The sequence below is a fragment of the Pseudopipra pipra genome, chromosome 3 (assembly GCF_036250125.1).
Source record: "Pseudopipra pipra isolate bDixPip1 chromosome 3, bDixPip1.hap1, whole genome shotgun sequence".
Lineage (NCBI taxonomy): Eukaryota > Metazoa > Chordata > Aves > Passeriformes > Pipridae > Pseudopipra > Pseudopipra pipra.
Window position 1 is genome coordinate 3767694 of NC_087551.1, and position 18210 is coordinate 3785903.

Here is an 18210-nt window from a genome sequence, read left to right on the forward strand (position 1 = left end):
AAACAAGGAAAACTGAGGAGCTTGAGATTTCTGGTTTCAAGAATGGAGACTCCACAACCTCTCTGGACAACCTATCCCAGTGTTTGATCTTTCTCACAACAAAAAAACCGGTGTTTTTCCTATGGTCAGATGAAGTTTCCTTTGTTTCAGCTTGTGCCTTTTGCCTCTGGTGCTGTCACAGGGCTCCAGTGGGAAGACTCTGGCTCCCTCTTCATTCTCTCCCAACAGATATTTATTTATGCCAGGTGAGAAGATCTCCCTGACCCCTCTCTTTTCCAGGCTGAACAGTCCAGTTCTCCCTGTCTCTCCTCAAGCGAAAGATGCTCCAGTCCCTTAATCATCTTTGTGTCACTTCATTGCACTCCCAGCAGCAAACCCTGTGCTGGGGAGCCCAGAACTGGGTGGAAATGTTCCTGAGGATTCTTCTGTACTGTTTCCCTTCCATTACAGCAAAGTTCTCTTGTCCCAAGTCTCCTTTCCCACAGATCCAATATTCCTCACTTTCTGTTCAAAGCTGCATTGCTTTGGGACACCATTAAAAGCTTGGCACTGCTGAGCAGGCTTTTCCTTTTTTTTCCTACGGGCCAAATTGTAGGAGTTTTTGGAAGAACAGACCACGAAATGTGATACATTTTTCTATAGCTGTATTCTACAAAAAACGTTGCTCTAAGTGGTGTGACAGTATTCAACATTTATTAGGATCTGTGAGGAATTTCTCTTAGCCACGATAAATGGGCAAAACTACTCAGGGAATCCCTTTGGTCTGTGGAGAAGGACTTTGGCATTTGGCACAGGAGGGATTCAGGTCAGGTTTTTCTACAGATGCAGTGTAATCAAATCTACCTTGTGAGTGGCCCTGGGTGCTGCCTCCCCCAGGTACTGATGTCAGGGCACTTTCTCACTTAAATCCTTCTGGAGCTGTGGACTGAAGCGTCCCAAGAGCTGGATGTAGGAACTTTGTCCAGCCCTGCCACAAATGGGAAGTGATGTTCCAGAGCATTATCCTCTGCACTGCACTTCTTGACTGAGTGATAGAACAGTTTAGGTTGGGAGGGATCTCTGGAGGTCGTCTGGTCCAACCTTTAACCTCATCTTTGTGGAGGAAGGAAAATCACTTGCTTCAACTTCCAGGGATAACCACTTGCAGTTGTTTAGCTCCATGTGCCTCCAGGCACCCACATTTAAATGTTTAATGTGCACACTTGCTGTATCAGTTCCTTAATGGCAAATTAAGGACTAAATGAATGGATTCCAAACCAAACACAAACCAGACCAGACACACATCCAACCAAGCATCTCCAATGCCTGGATAATCCAGACCACATTTAGGAATAAATGGATATGTTCTCTTTGGTGATTTTGATAATACGTTGTACTGAGTAGCAAATTCTAATTAGGGCTCTTTGATACTCTGTAGCTGGGGGAGAAAACAACCTTCCCCTGGCGTTTCTGCGTGTTTTGTTTTCCGGCTGGGAACTCAGAATCCCAAAGGAGCATCTGTTTTCTTTGTGGAGTCATCTACGTTTTGTGAATTTGTGGTTGGGAAAACTGAAATGGAGTCAAGGAATAGTCTCACATTTAACTGGGCAGTTCCATATAAGCACAAACTGGTTTTATTTTTGGATTTCTTCGTATTTTTTTTTAATAAATTCTGTGAACCTGGTGAAGTTTTATGCAGTACTGACTGACCAGCAAACTGGAGGCCAGGAAGTTGTTCTCTGTCTTGTGTAGCAGGGAGGCTTATCATTACATTAAAAGGTTAAATTATGAAAAGAAATAAATTCAAGGATTTAAAGAAACCATATAAGCCACACTTTTATACAAGATGCCTTTGGTATGTCTTTTGGAGTATCTTTGGAACTTACTGCTGCTGATCTGTGGTGAAGTTGAGGGTGTATTAAGAGTCCAAATCAACTTTCCTATTTGTGTGCAAAAAAAAGAATACAAAGGATGATTTAAATAAAAATTAAGTGCTTTTTGAAGGTCCATCACGCTTCCTGCTCTGGGCTGCAAAGCTCCCAGGCAAGGTTGGCTCTTTCATCACTGTGGCACTGACCTTGCACCTTCTGGTGAGGAATCTGGGCTGGGTCATGGGCAGGTCTGGGTGACTCTCTGAGCTCGGGGCTACTCCCGGGTGTCACTGTTTGTCTCCTCGTTTGTTGTGAACTCCAAACTCAGAGCCCGGAGTGAAGCAGTAGGTGGCACTGCAGCCTCTCTGTTCCTTGGGTAATTTTCCGCAGTAATTCCCCCTTGCCAGCTCGCCCCGAACAAGCGTCCGTGTTTCCAAAAATAACAAGGCTGTTTCCAAGTTTTCTTGAAATATATGCGGGGCTGGTTAGTCATTCAGAATCACTCCTTTGCAAACACTGGGGATATTTCACATCAGAGCAGCACGTCAGAAACGGGAGTTTTGCAGGAATTCCCAATATTGTGGAAAGGAGTCCCTGAAATGGTTCTTTCTGGCAGGAGGGTGGTGATCTACCTACGTCAGGGGCTGAGCTGCTGCAGGTTCCCTGCTCTGCTCCCTGAGCCCTTCCTGGGGTTACAGCCTGTGGGAATGTTTGTCCAGGGGGAGAGGATGGGGACAGGATTGTTGGGACACTGCTCCTGTTGTCCAGAGGGTCCTGGGTCAGCTGGAACTGTCCTGGTCCCTTCTGCACAGCCAACCCCTCATAAATGAGGAGAGATGGGAGAAGGAATGGCTGTTGGGAATCGAGGGATTTTGCTAATTCTGTGTGTGAAATGAAAACTGGGCCCTCGAGTTCTCACACCATTTCTGCCATTTTGACCTGCCTTTGTTTTATTTCACCAGAAGTGCAAGGTTTGGTTGCACAACAGGTACCTAAGCCAGACAAGTGTATTGATGAATGAGTGAAAAAACTTCCACAGGTTGTTCAGAATGAATGATGTGGAAGACAGGGAACAGGATAGGCCAGGCTGGGTAGGGCACTGAGCAGCCTGGTCTTGTGGAATTTGTCTCTGCCCATGGCAGGGGGTTGGAACCAGATGATCACAAAGGTCCCTTCCAACCCACCCCATTCTGTGATTCTGTATCATTCTTTATTCTCCAGCTGAGAGCTTGGTGTGGGACTGGCCTGAAGTCCCTCAGCTCGAAGCAATACAAAGTTCACTAATCAACAGAGAGGCTTTAAAGGTGTTTTGGAGTAAATATCCCTTTTTCCCAGAGGTTGTGAGGATTGCTGGCTGCATCTGAGGACGCTACACAACCTCCAGTGCCAGGTATCCCAAGCACCTCCTGCTTGTCCGTGCTGCCTTCCCTGGCACCAGGCTGTGGGCAGGAGGTTGATGTTAGAGGGGTCTCACCCCTGTGGGGCTGAAACAGTGACTGGAGCCACGTTCTGCTTGTGTCAGAGGACAAACTTGACCTGAGGTTGCTGCACATTCTTGCCCTGCCTGCCCCAGTGCCTTTGCTCAGGTCCTGCAGACTGGAGCACTTCCTGTGCTGAAAACTTCTGTGCAAACATGTGGTGGTTCGGGTTTCCTGCTACTGAGATGTGTCTGCTGGAGCCTCCTCCGTGACAAGTTTACACTAAATCTTCCCATGGCTTTGAACTTTGTACTCTCCTCCTCTCTCCCTTCTCCTCCAACCTGTCCCATCTGCCCATCCTGTCTTGACTCCTGCATCACAAACCCCGTGTTCCATCTGTTATCCAGGGAAGTATAAAGCACCTGCTTTTGGCAGGTGATTAAAAGTAAGTGGTAATAAAGGAATTATTGGGACAAGGGAATATGCAAAGAGGGCTCTGAGCTACTCACTACCCGAAGTGATATAAATAAAAACGTGGACTATTTTAGCTGCCTGCACTGCTGCAAATGTGATTGCCTTTTTTAATTTGATTTTCCAGCCAACTCTTGTCCGTGAAGACATGGGCTGTTTTCCTTTGCTATCCAAGAACTCATGGTGTGAAGGAAGAACAATAAATAAAGATGGGAGCAGCCCAGGAAAACTACAGCCTAAGATGGAGCAAATGTGCATGGTTTTCTTTTTTCTTTTTTTTTTCCTGCTGAAAAAGCAAGTATTTGATTATGTTTCTCTTTGTTTAGACTCTGTATTGAGAGATCAGCCTAAGAAGGCCTGAATCAATTAGAAAACAAAGAAATGTTGTCAAAAGGCTGTATAATGAGTTTCAGTTTGAAGAGACCCGGTCCCAGTGGATTGCTTTGAGCCTGGATCTGTGAGGGCACAGCCCCTGCCCCTCAGGTGCTTGTCTGGGGTCCCTGCACTCACTGTGTTGTGAGTGGAGAACTGGGGGCTTCATCCTCAGTGGAACACTGGCTCTCCAGCAGAACATCTCCCACTCCTATGGGAATGCTTCCTGGCAGAGAGCTGAGATTCAGGTGCAAAATCAGCCACATGCTCACTAAGCGAGAGACAAAAGTCAGTTCCCCCCTGGCTGTGCTTTGGCAGGGAATTAAATTCCTGCAGCTGGATTTGGCACATGTGGGTTAAAGCATCTCTCCAAAGACCACTGTATCCTGCAGTGCATATTCCAACCCCTCCAGTGTGCTTTCCCTGTTAGGCTCTAGTGTAAATACAGCTGCTGTCACGGGTCAGTGCTGCCTGTCACATCCTTGGTACTGTAAAACTACAGTTGTCCAACATGATGGGGAGGGGATGGTCCCTTTCACCCCTGTGTGTCCATGTTCTCTTTCTTTCCCCCCTTCTCAAAAAGGGAAAAACAAAAAAAAAAAAAAAAGAATTTGGGTGGTCTTAAGCCCATACTCATATAATTCTAAAGCCCAGGAGTCAGAGCAGCCAGGAGGCCCTGGGAATCTTTTTATTCCACGGCTGTGCTGTCACAAAGGCATTGCCTTCCTTGAACTTACAACTGAAGGCACTTTAAATAGAGGTTTCAGGAACTTCTTGAAACTGGTATTTATTTCTTGACTTTTGTCGTGAAAATGCTTGTTTGGCGAAGGCAACAGATGCCCAGAGCTGGGCTGAGCCAGTGGCTGCTGTGCCAAAAGGTAGCAAATGATCCATGCTGGGAGCATCTTGGATTCACTGAAATGAATTTTGGGAAGTGTGGAAAAGAAGGAGCAATGTGGGAATGTTGGGTCTGTGATGCCGGGGCAGGGCAGGCTCTGGATATACGTTGTAATTAGTTTACTTTCTCAACTATCAGCTTGTCTGAGGTTACAGTCTGGGGTCAGTCAAGCCAGGGGGAAAAAAAAAATCAATCCTTTCTGATGCTCTGCTTTTAAAAGCACACCAAAGCTTTTGCACTTCTTTAAAGGCCAAGCTGAAACTGGAGGGGTTTGGTTTCTTCAGAAAGTTTATATAAAAACTTACATATTCCACGTATAAAGAGTTTGTTCAGCGTGTGTATTGAACAAACCTCACGTTGTAGGGGATTATTCCTAGGGAAAACATTGGAAGCCTGGGAAATTGGAGATAATGATGTCCTGAAAGAAAGCCTCTTGACATGGTAATATGAGCAATTGCAGAATCTAAATAATCTTAACTCTGCATAGCAGGTGACCCTTTAGTATGACTTCCAGAGCCACTGGGCACCTTTAGTTCTAAGCAAGTCAGTGGAAACTGTGGATGTGCAGGACGGGAACTGAGGCTCAAAAAGTCTTGTTTGTTCCCCTATTTCTTCCCTGGGAGAGATTTGGGTACTGTGGGTCAGTAGGGAAAACCTGGGGTTACGATGAGGTTCTCTCCCAACCATCTCTCTCCATCCTCTGTTCTGCAGATCTGTGCCCACCCCAAGGCAGAGCTCAGCAGGCAGCCAGTGCTTCCACAATCCTGCCTTTATTTGCTGTGCAATGAGCATGGAATTTTCTTTTCATTACTCCATCATTCATGACCTGGTGTGGTGGCTCCAAGAATCACATAACCTTATCCTGCACCCACCTTGGCATGAATGGTTTAAATCAACATTCCTGCCGGGGGAAATCGTTGTTTGGGAAGTGGGGAGCATCCAGTAGGAGCGTGTGCTGGGGTGTTTTTCCTGCTGAGTCTCTCCATGGCTTCACATCCCTGTCTAAATACAGGTCCCTAACACAAGCCAGGCTGCTTTGGTGGGGTGGGCAGTGGGTTTGGATCACTCCATCAGGGGCTGCAGCACCAGCCTTCTGTTGTGCTGGGGATTTCTGCAGCAGGAGAGCTCTGCCCTGCTCTGCTCTGCACACACAAAAGGTGAGATTTCATTCAAGCTGGGATAAAGGCTCAATTTTTAGTGGGAATGAGGTTCCTGAATATACAAGAAACTGGGCTTTAATCTCAAACCTGGAGCTGCTTATTGCCCCAGTGGCTGCACTGTAAGACACTGGGAGGTTACAAGAAGTGAGGCTGTGAGAGAGACATCATTCATGGTGCAGTAGTTTGGAAGAGTGATTATTATTATTTTATTTTATTTTTGGTACAGGAGAAACAGCATTTGCAAGGGTAGTCTTGTGGAGAAGTCAGTATACAGGAGGCATTCTATTTTGGGATATTGAGATGATAAAGATGCTTAGGATGTCTAGTGAAGTGTCAGTGTGTGACACTGGCAACTGCTGTTTGCAAGATGAGGATAATAAAGATAACTGTCTTTTGGGTCCATCTGTCTTGGAATTTGCCTGATAAAGCTCTATCACTGCTCTTGCATCAGGCAGTAACATCGATAGTGGTAAAATTTGATTTTCAAACCTTTGTCCACCGGCAACTCTGTGAGGAAAATGGATCATTTTGATCATCCTAAATGCAATTTGTTGAGTTCTTTCCAAGCACATAATCCTGATACAATGCAAGGATTTTTGTTGGGGCATTTTTCAATTCAGACAGAACAAAAGCACAGACCACTTGGAGGTTGAATTATCACTTGCAGCTGCACTGATAAAAGAGCAAACACTAAATGCCTCTAGAGTTGTGAATGCTTTAGAAGCAGTGAAGTTTCTCTAAAGCAGCTGCTTTCTCCACTGTTATCTGGTCTCTCATGGAGAGCAGTATCTCCTCCTTCCTGGGGCATTCCTGCATCTGTCTTATGCACATAACACGGGCACGGATCAACTGTGGGGACAAGAGCAGGTTAGAGCCCGGGGTCTGTTCCCAGAGAGGTGTCCTGCTCTTAGCATCAGGCTTGAGCTTCTGCCCCAGAATATTCAAATCAAATTATCTGTTGGGATTCATTATTTTGTCTGGGGTTATGGGCTTTCAGTCTCTTTGCTCTCAGTAGTAAATGCTGAATAGTTCTGTACATAGAAAGGATACTTCTGAAAGAAGAGTCAGATGCATGGAAACTGGGCCACTTCCCTGCTTTCACTGATCCTTGGAATGTGTAATCCATCAGTTTTCATTTAGTATTAACCAATACTTTTTCTTTATTTTTCTTCCCCCCTCCCCCGTGGTCACCACACAGATGGAGATAATGCACTAAAAAAGCCTGTGTGAACTCAGCCTCCTGGACCCTCTGCAGTGAAGATCTTGATGTTCAGAGGGAGTCAGAAGAGAGAGGACTCCTCAGCAATCTGGGCTGTGGTGTTTTCCTACAAGAAGCAGTAGGATCTGTGCTCCTGCTCCGCTCCCATTCCTTCTCACCTCGCCGCTGACAGTCGCTATCTCAGCCTGGAGGTGAGCCAACACCAGGGCCACTTTGTGAGTCAAGTGTCAGGACATGGCACGGGGTGATAGGGCCTGAAATCTTCCTGGGCCCTTAGAGATAACAAAGCCAGGTGCTCCTGAGAGCCAGAGTTCAATTCCCATCACCTCCCGCCAGCCCTGGAATCTCGGAAGGGCGAGCGGAGAGGCCGCTTGTGTTGACAGGTCAGAGGAGGGGTTTGCTCTGAACATTGACTTTCTGAGGAGTGGGAGAAGGTTGGCTGCATCCACACACTTGCTCCAGACTATTCCTACATGTGTAGCTGCTTTGAAGGGCCCACTTCTGTGCTATCTGGGCACTGTAACCGATAGTGGTCACTGAGAGTGAGGACCCGGAGCCAGGCACCCTAAGGATATAAATCCCAGTTGTGCAGAGGTGGGACCCCTGGCAGGGATAAACACAACACCGTGGAGGGGTTAATCAGCATTTAGAGCTCTCTTTAGCACCCTCCACACTCCAAAGCCCTTGTCAAAGCAGTGCTGGTCTGTCGTGTCTTAAATTTGTTATGTCTAATCAGCTATTGACAAAAAAACTAATGGTGAAATGGCCAACATTATTGTTACAGTAGGTAAAACAAATAGTTGCTCCCCTGGGTCATTTGCTGAAGAATCAGACTCGGTTCAGCTCAAACTGTTTGCAACCAACCTTGTCGAACTCGGCAAACAATTTGAACCAAACTTTCCCACCCTGGAAGGAAGAGCGAAGTGAAAGCTGCCACTTCAGCAGGTTTTGTTTTGAAACGGGGTTCTGAGATCAGGTTCAATTAAACTTAATAATAAAATAAAATTCTGAAAGTAAAGAAACAGAAAACCCCCACTTGCCTTTTGTGAACGTAAAGAAACCTTTCTTTCAGTCTGAAACGCGTTTTCTCCCACGTTCCCTTTTCCACAAGCAAAGAGAAACAGTTTGGTTTTAGAGTGATCCTGAGCAATCAGAATGAGCAACCTGGAGAAATAGTCCTGGAGAAATTCCCTGCTCCAGGCTGTGGGAGATCAGGCCTGTGTGCTGATGCCAAGGGCTGAGGCTTTGTGGGGAGCTCCCTTTGTGCTGAAGGAGCAAAGTTATCCGGCCCTAACTCAGTGTCCCCAGGGCTGTAAATCACCCCCAGGGCTCCCACCCCTTGTCACAGCAGTGCTGGGACAAGGAGTTGGTGCTGCCTTCTCTTCATGGCCCATTTGTTTATACTTTGCATGAGGGACTGAGGGTGTCCCCAGCATTGTTATCAGATAATGCCACAAAGTGGGATAAATGAGGGGAGGTGGAAGAAAGGAACTTTTACAACCCATCACCACAGCAGAAATTCGCCTCCAGTGAAAATGAGGCCCGAGAGACACATATAAAAATAACTTAGGATGTGTTTAGTTAAAATAAGACCAAATCTCAGCATTTTGGCCAGGCAAAGTGGAGGAATCAGATCCTGACTGCACATCTGCAGCCAGGAATATTTTGGACACGGACCTGTTAAGTGATCAAATGCGTGTTATGTGTGGAACCTTGTTTAAACCTGAATGTTAATCCCACTCAGAAGATTTACAGAAACTGTTTGGTTCTTAATACCTCTTCTGAAGATATATCTCCACAATCCAAGTGTGTTTATTGCTCAATAATAAACAGTGTCGACAGGAAACTCATCCAGGGTAAACATGATCCTTATGTTTTACTTCTGCCTTTTCATACGAGGTCAATGCCCTGCTACAACTTTCTTCTCCAAATTCTTACTAATTCAGTTTAAATGTTTCCTCAGTGTCATCAAAGAGTAGAAAAAGCTTAATTTAGTGCTGCAGTTTTTAGGCCTGTGAAATACTGAACGGGTACATAAGTCTGTAGAAACACCTTCTATAATTATTATTGTTATTTAATTCCCCTGCTACTCATAATTCTTGTGCAGGCTGTTTTCTTCTGATATGTTAAGCATTATGCTCACTATAGTGAGATAAAACTAGCTCAGTAAAGTCAGATAAAATTAAATGTTGTCAGTATATCTTGTTCACATCTCCTCTTCAAAACACTTGTGATGAAAGACAACCTGCTTGCTACATCATAAACAACATTTTTCGTGCTTTTTCATTAAAAATAGAGATGTTAATCTCTTGGAATTTTGATATTTTTGTTCTACCTCTTTTTTATCCTTTATTGATACTGGATGCAATGGAACAAGGGTGCTAAAAAGTTGCAGAAGATGAAAGACAGTCTAGGAAACTTAAAAAAAAAACCCCAACAAAACCCCCCAAAACAAAGTGAGAAAAAGCTGAAATAGAAAGCCAGGAAAGATACAATCAGCAACAGTGATGTTAGACATGATTTGAAACAATAAGAAAGGACAAAAAAGTAACATCCTTCCATGTTTTTTGAATATAGTAAATGTTTTATATTAACATTTAATTTTTATAACAAATGTTGCTTTGTGAATATTTTAAACAAAAATTAGTTCCATTATGGAATGAAAATTGCTTCAAAATCCCCAGCCTCTGTCTAGAATTTTTGTATACCATAGAATTCCAACACCTTTTAGTCAGGACTTGGAAAATCAGCATTTAGCCCTTTTATGTCTATTATTAACCAAAATGTTTTTCTTTTCAATATTTAATTGCAGCCTTATAAATTAGTAGACTCTGGGAATGAAACAAGACTCGTTTCCACCCCGTGTCCTGCTGGAATTCTTGGACCCTGAAGAACAGCAATGTAAGTTGTAGGAACCACTTGATAAGATCCACAACTCAGGACTTTCATTTATATTTCATTTTCTAGTATCTCTGAGCTTCGAGGAACAGAAGATTCCTGACTGGGTTTTTTTAGGGAAAAAAAAGGGTTTCATGAGAAAGAATTCAAGTCCTGTGCCCTGAGCCTGCTTTGGGATGGGAACCAAAGCACAGCAAGTGAAGATGACTTAGAGAATTGTTTCAGGAAGATCCTTGCTGATTGGCATTAATATTTTACCATAAACTCACCCAAATTGGTTGGAAGCAGCAAAGAAACTTCCTTTTGCTCATCTCTAATTAATTAGGATCCTTTCAGCTGCAGACTGGTGGGTTTAGGGTGACATTGAAGCTACAGAGGTCAGGAATATGGTTTTTGGTAGCACCATCTTTTTCCTGCTTCTGAAGAAGGGCTGTCTATGAAATTTTGCCCTTCCCCTTGTTTGCTCACCTGCCAATAAATGCAGCACTAAGTCATCACAGCTCTTAAATGCCTAAAGTCAGAGTAAATTTGATACTAATGTGGTGTGAGGTGTCTGTAAGCTCTTGTTTATTTGTGTACTCACATGTACCTGTTAAATTAATTCATGGAACTGGGTTGGTCACACAGGAGACAGGCAAAACCCTCCTACAGCAAATTTTGGTTCTGCAGCTCTGCATCTTTCCAGTTTCTTTCCTGCCCTGGGAGAAACTCTGGGGATCATGTCTCTGCCTGAGCCTGCCTTTCTAGACATCAATAGGGGTGGCATTCCCAGCAGGCTGATTCCTCTTGCTCCTTCTCCTCCCAGGGCAGCCCTTTGCGAGGCCCTCGGAGTCCTTTTCCATCCTGGCACCTTTTGGGCATGGCCCAGGCATCTCCCAGTTCTCTGCTGTCAGTCCAAGGGTGTTCAGCAGAGGTGGTCTTTGCTTTGAAGAAATAAAGAACTCCTTGTTGTGGATTATGGGTGTGAAATAAGGATATGAAGTGCTGGCATTTTCCTACCCCAACCCATTGCTTCCAGCACCAGCTGTGGCATCCCATGGAAAGAGAGCTGTGCACTGGTCTTTAGGCATTTGCAAAAGAAATATAAAGGCTTTTTAATTTACTGTGCAGTCTGTATCACCCTCACCTTGTTTATTTTAGTTTTCAGTGCATAGTTGTAAGGTTTTTGAATTGCTGAAACAATTATTTGCTGGTCACTTTTAACATACTTGCACTAGAGGGGCTAAATACCATTACTTCTCACTAGTACTTATTTTTTTCCCCACATGAAATGCTAAAAGCATTTCTACAAAAAAGGGGCCTGGGAACACTTATAAGCATTTATTATTCAAATCTATTTTTAACCAAATAATACCTTCCTACCAGAAAAAAAAAAAAAAGGCCCCACTTAACTTTTTGAAGGAACTTTATTTTTTCCATTGTGTACTGAATTTATGCTGGGAAAAGCTGTGACAGGTTCTGGACAGCCAACCATGCAATTAGGTGATTCCTTGAGCTATCTGAGGTGAGTGCAGTTTCCAGCATCCTCTCAAATAAATGGTTTCTACTTGAGAGTGAACCGGTTCAAACTGAGTATATTTTTCTGGGGATTTGAGCCCGTTTCTGCTGTTCTGGTGGGTGAGTTTATCCATGTGAATGTTCTCTGGCAGTTAAATGAGTTGGAGGTGTCCTCACTGAGGCTCTGGAGCTCTTTCAGAAGCGGTGAAGCTGAGAAGCCCCTCATCCTCCTGTGTGAAACACAGGGAATTGTGCTGGAGCTCCGAGTGCTGAGGTCAGGCCTGGCCTTATTAAAGCCAATGGCCTCGTTCCCGTTGACTTCAACAGAGCCAGAATTTCACCCTTTGTTTTTATGACTCCTTCAGGGGATCTTTGGGGAGGGGAGGGAGTATGGCTTTCCTGCCAGTGAGAGGAACCTGGCCTCAGCAGAGGATGGAAGCCTGGCCCATTCCAAAGGGGATGTGAGGGTAGGGCATGGAGTCAAGTTACTCGCTGATGGGGCTCTCTGCAGAAGGTTATCAGAGGGAATGGCTTGAGGAAGACAGGGCAGCCAAAGGTGGTGGTGGCATATTCAGAACATGAGGGGTTTGCTGTAGGTGATAAGAAGGAAAAAAGGGGGGTTATCAAACACAAAATAACAGAGAACCCACAATGGCCTAAGTAGGAACAGAAACCTGGGGTGGGTGTAACACTGGGTGTAGCTGTGTCCATGAAAAGTTACTTTAAAAGTACAAGGAAAACATAAAATAAGTACAGATAAAACTGTAGCACAGGCTGGATGCTGCTGTGAGGGGTGCAGGTCGTGCTGTGGAGTCACTCTGCTTGATAGCTAGAAACACCTGGGCTGAAATTCCCAAAATACAGAATTAGATGCAAATCCTTGATCCACTCTGGGATTCCTTACCCTTGCCAGGCAGTGCAATGTGCAGATCTCAGTATGAAGCCTTTTTATTCTCTGAAATCCAAGACTGGCCTATGCAAACATATAAATGGGATTAATGAATGCAGCTCATTACCGGCTCTTGATTGAGACCACACATGCTGATAATCAATCACTCTGGAGTGCTAATGGCTGTGGGTGAGTGACCCCTAACCCAGGCTTTGATGGCCATCTTGTCAGGGACACTGAGCAGAGGGCTCTGGACAGCATCCACCGCTCCGGAAAGCGGGCCAAGGAGCCCTGGCCAGATGCATGTGTTGACTGGAGGAATGATCTATGCTCTGAGGGACAAATTGCCTCCACACTCAGCTTTTTCTTGCCCTGGTGAGAGAAGACCTACTTGGGTTGCACCAAGGAGGTTTGGATGAGGAGGCCCCGGGAAGGAAGAGACGGGAATTGCGCAAAGGAAGGGTGTCAGGGGGAAAGTCCAGCTGGATTTCCCTCGGCAGCAGGGGCTGGTGGAGGTGTGGGTGAATTCCTTCAGATGGCAGTTCCCTGGAGTCACACTGAGGAAGGAGGGCAGAGGAAAGCACTGGGTGCTCTATCCCTGTCTCCCCAGGGTGCCTGGGGGTGTGTCCTGGGGCAGCTGTTTGTTGGGGAGTGCTGAGAGGGGCCACAGCTCTGTCAGGCTCTGCAGTCACGCCATCTCCATCTTCAGTCAACTTTTAGGAGCATGGCACACATTTCCATGTTGTCCTGACACTGTGTGTCCTACTTACTTACAGCAGCACTAAAAAATATCTCTTTCCTTTAGATCTGGTAAATCCTCGTGACTGGTTTCAATTGGCTGTAACAAAAATGAGCAGATGGAATATTTTTTGCTGTCCCGGAGAAAAATCTAAGATTATCTTGTTAAGATAATTTAGGCAGCCCCTGATCTGAAGCAGGATAGTGCTGGACTCTGAGAAAAGGACTGTGGGGAAAGATTTGCCATGGAAGCCTGTGGTGGACCCTCTCATCCGGGGCATGAGGTTGTACAGTGGCTACTGCAGGGGACTCTGGCCTTGCTGAGGTTCCCTTAATCCTGACTTCTGTGCCAGTCAATTCTGCAGTAGCTGAGGGTGAGGCAGATTTCCCCTACTCCCTCCACGCCGGCCTCGAAATATAGAGCCTTTTGTTTGGACTAAAAATTACAAATTCAAGTGGTTCATTTTTGAATAGCGAGAGAAATTAAAGCCAGCTGGGCCTGGGATGGCTGAAACGAGTCAGGTTCCCAGAGCATTTGTATTCATGGCTGACAGTGGGGCTTTGGAGGGTCTTCTGAGCACAGGTTTGCTGCTCTGCAGGAGGTTGGGTGCAGGGGGTGACAGCCAGAGGTTTGTAGCAGCTGCCTGTTGGCTGCTGAGGTGTCGCTGTCACTTAGTCATGTCCCTCACCCCAGAGTTCAGTGCAACTCTGCTCACCTGACACCAGTAGAGAAATTCAGACTGGTACATCCCCAAACCCTGCTGCTGTTCCCCAGTGCTGCTCTTCCAGTGAACCTCCCACCTTGTCTGCCTTCCTCAGCTCTCTCCCACCTCTGGTTGTTCTCCCAGAGGTGTCTGTACTGTTGATTCACTCTGGATCCCAACTGCAGGTGCCCTGTGATTGCCAGGGGCTGGGGATGTTGGGTCACTGATTAAAATGCTGCTGGGAATGGTCAGACCTGGTGTAGACTATGGACCACCAGTCTGGAAGGGTTGGGAGATGGATTTTGATAGCCTTGCTCATGTTCAATAGTATGAAATAATTTTGGGGGGTGGAGGTTGTGGCTGTACTAGAGAGCAGCAAGAGTGTGATTGATGGAAGAACTGCTCTGTCTGAATATTGGCAATTCTCCCTTTGGTCTCTCCTGCGATATTTTGACATTTTGGCTCAGTTTTAGCCCATCAAGAGATGTCCAAAAGGGGGTTGTATGTTTGAGGCAGCAAGGATTGTGTTCTCCTGATTAGGGCAGGGCAGGAACTGGTGTGTCTGCAGATAATTAAGGAGCAGCACAGAGCGTGCAGTGCAGAAAAGGCTATTCCCAAAACAACTCCATTCCTGACATCTCATGGATCTTGGGCCTTTGATATTGCTTTGGCTATCTCTTGCTGGGGGTTTCCTTCAGCAACGGGCTTGGATGTTCAGTTTTGACAAGCAGCCAGACGTTTTCAGTTCCCCCAGAAAGGTCACTGAGAGTTGGGCTGGATATCTCACTGCAAATCTCACGACTCTGGGTCTTCTCAGGAGGTTTCCTATTCTCCAGGTTTTCCCTTGGCCAGTTGGAACTGTTAACAGCTGCCTTTGTTTCACCACTTCTGGACCTGGACCAGACATGGAAGCAGGCGTGTGTGTGCTGCAGAAATGTGATTGTGGTGTATTATCCCCACAGTGAGAAAACAATTGTAATTTGTCAGTTCTGTCTTGTGATTCCAGTCGCTTTTCTAGGAGTTGCAAACTGCAAAAGATGCTGCAAAGGAAGAAAATTTCGGCATCTATTAAGGAAAAAAAAATGGGGCAGGTTGTTCACAGTCTGCTGGTTAAAATATTAAAAAATGTGAGTAAAGCAAAGAAAATACCCCAAACTCAAGCCCCAGACCCGCTTCAGAGTCTTGTCCTAAAATAACATCAGGTGGCAAGAGACTTCAAAGCAAATGAAAAATACAATCAGCAGCTTAAAGATCATCATTTTCATTATGCATTGGTGGCTTTATCAAGTAGATATTGTGGATTAATCAATCAGGAATATAATAACTGAATATATGAAGGGCAGAAAGTCAAGGCACAGGCTGGAAGATGAGCTTTATGTGTAATTTTTTTTAATTGCAAGGAGGATAAAAGAGGAAAAAGCTTTAAACCAGTGAAATTTTCAGCAATATTTTGTTTTATACCTGGAATGAGAATGGAAGGTGGGGATCAGAGAAGGCTCCACTGAACAGTCATCTTCAAATAAGCTTGCAAAGATCAGTGTGTAGGATTTTGATTAGGTTCTTCTGCTGCCTTGGTTTTCTGTGAAGACTACACATTTTTACAGTTGCAGATTTCATTGAAAAGGGTGTAATGCAATCAGGCAAAAACCTGAAAAATATTCCCAGTTCCTGCCTTGGGTGACAGATTTAAGTGGAAATTTTCAGCAAAAAAAAAAAAATCAGATTTAGTTATGATAATAGTTTTGCAAATATATGTCACTTTTGCCAAATTGTTCTATGAAAAAAAAAAGAAATCACCCAAATCAGGTAGATCTTGAAATCTAACAGTTCAAAGGGTTCATATTTCAAAACTGGGTGTTTAAAACACTTCAAAATTGAAATAAATAATCCCTTCAGATCGAGTTAGTGTTTAGTTTGGACACAAATTAGGTCATTACAACTTTCTACTTTGTTGGAATTTCTGAAAGACATTTGGATTGGGCAGATCCAAAGCAGTGCTCTCTGACTTTTAGAGACTGCTGCAAAGGCAAAACCAGTTGTTTACACAGTTCAGCTCCTGAACCTGATCCTGGTCTTGCTCAAGACAACAGAAATCCTGCATCCGACAGGAGGTGGTGGAAATCCTCTGGATTTTTCTTCCACAAGAGACAATGTTTTGAATAAGTGGGACATCTCTCCTGTTGCCAGCAGGCAGAGCCATAAAGTGGAATGCCAGCTCTTCCAACTTTTGGGAATGTCTTTGCTTTCTTTCACTAGGTCAGTGAATCCTTATCTGGCTCCCTGGTTCCCGTGTGTTTTCTGACCCTCACAGGTATTTCCCATTCCTGAGGATCAGTGCTCATGGTGCCCAAAGTACTCAGGGATGTGTGTTTGTGTCCCTTAGTTGGGGACCAGCCAGCAGAGACTTGAATTTGCAGTTACAACCCTTTTGGGATTGCAGGTTCATAAACCCCTTTTGCCTCCATCCCAGGATCTGCCGTGGTGCTTGGAGGGTCTGCTGGGTCCTTCTGGAAGCAGTGGAATCCCATAGGGAGCAATCCTGGGGACCTGCAATTCCTGCCTTATTTCTCTTTCCAGTAAATGTCATTAAGACTTTTTTATGAAATGAGTTTAATTAATTCCCTGGAATTTAATGGGCACACTGCAATAGTCTGTCACCCATTTACAGCACTGGGTTCTGAATGCACGCAGCCCTTTTAAAAGATGAGAGCTGGCTTTGCTAGATCAAGTTGTCATTAGGTTTAACTAGGTCTTTAATTAGAACCAGATGGATGAATTATTTTAATCACTGCTATATATCTTAACAGTAGTTTGTACATTGACACAAAGTTGAGAACATCAAACAGAAATTAAATGCTGGAGCAGGAAAGCTGCCAACCTCTAAGGGAAGCAGTTGATCAGAACCTGTCATCTTGAAAGGCTCAAGGAATGCAAAACAAACAGCCAGGATTAGGATACTAAATATGGCTTATCAGCCCCGCTCTCTTCTCTGATAATTCATCTATATCATTTATTTTAATACTTTGCTGTGCATATCTCAGACTCTGTAATTAGAGAGCTCCAGGTATTTGCTCCTTCCTGCCTTTGAAATCCTTTGCTTTGAGGCTCTTCAGAGAGAACGATACAATTATTCCCCGGCATTTGATGCGCGGTACAAAAGGATTTCCACTCAGAACTGTCCCTTTGGGTCCCAGCAACGATGGGCTGCAGTTCCCACTGGCACCCTCCAGGATTCCTGCCTTTCTGAGCAGGCTGGTGGAAACTGAGGAAAGGCTTTGCAGGCATCTTCATTCTGGATTTCTGGTACCCCAGGGATGAGCTGCGGTCCATCATCCCACCCACCTGTGCCAGTTCCTGGATTTCTGCATCTCCCCACTCACCTTAAGGAAGGAATTAGGAAGGGGGTTCAGGAAGTCTCAGCACTGTCACCTTGTGAATAAAGCCTCCAAAGGGAGTAGAATTAAACTGACACCGAGTGATTTTGTCAGAAACACCCAGGGTGATTTTGTCTGTTTGATGTCTGATTATACAGCAATTACTTTCTAATTACGGTGTTGATTTGAATGAGATTATTGTGCTCTTGATCAAATGCAAGTGCTGTGATAAACCCCACTGCATTTGTCTGTTTTCTTGCCAAGTAGTGATGATGTATTAAGTAGGATTATAGTATCTTTTAAGAATCTTTTGCATTTATCAGTTATAGTCTTACTATGGCCTTTATTGTTTGAAACAGTGATCAGGTATCTGTGAAAATCAGTGAAGTTATAAGATTCCAGTTTCTTTTTCTCTTGATTTTGAATTATCTTACTCTGATAAATAAAAGCAATAATTTATGCTTTATGTCAAGCAATATTTTATCTGTAAAAACAGTCCTTAACTGCAATATGCTTTTCACTTGGTTAGGAATCTTTCTCTGCAGCCAGAGCCAAATAATCTTTGCTTTAGGACCCCACAAACATTTTTCCCCTGGAAACTTGGGAAGTTTAAAAAATGTTAGCACTCAGGAGCTTCTTTACCTGCTCCATAATAGATTTCCTCCAAGAAACTGGATGAATCTGTGACAATTCCAAAGGATATTCCAGGGACTATAAATACC

At 44.6% G+C, this 18210-nt stretch overlaps 1 long non-coding RNA gene across 2 annotated transcripts in view; it reads left to right on the top strand.

Annotated features, from left to right (window-relative positions):
* LOC135410756 (uncharacterized) overlaps nt 1–18210 on the top strand; it is a 117611-nt gene that overhangs the window by 58127 nt on the left and 41274 nt on the right. For both annotated transcript variants that reach the window (XR_010428855.1, XR_010428856.1), the window contains 2 exons: nt 7368–7579; nt 10201–10289. This is a non-coding gene — a long non-coding RNA (uncharacterized LOC135410756). The remainder of the gene's footprint in view (nt 1–7367; nt 7580–10200; nt 10290–18210) is intronic.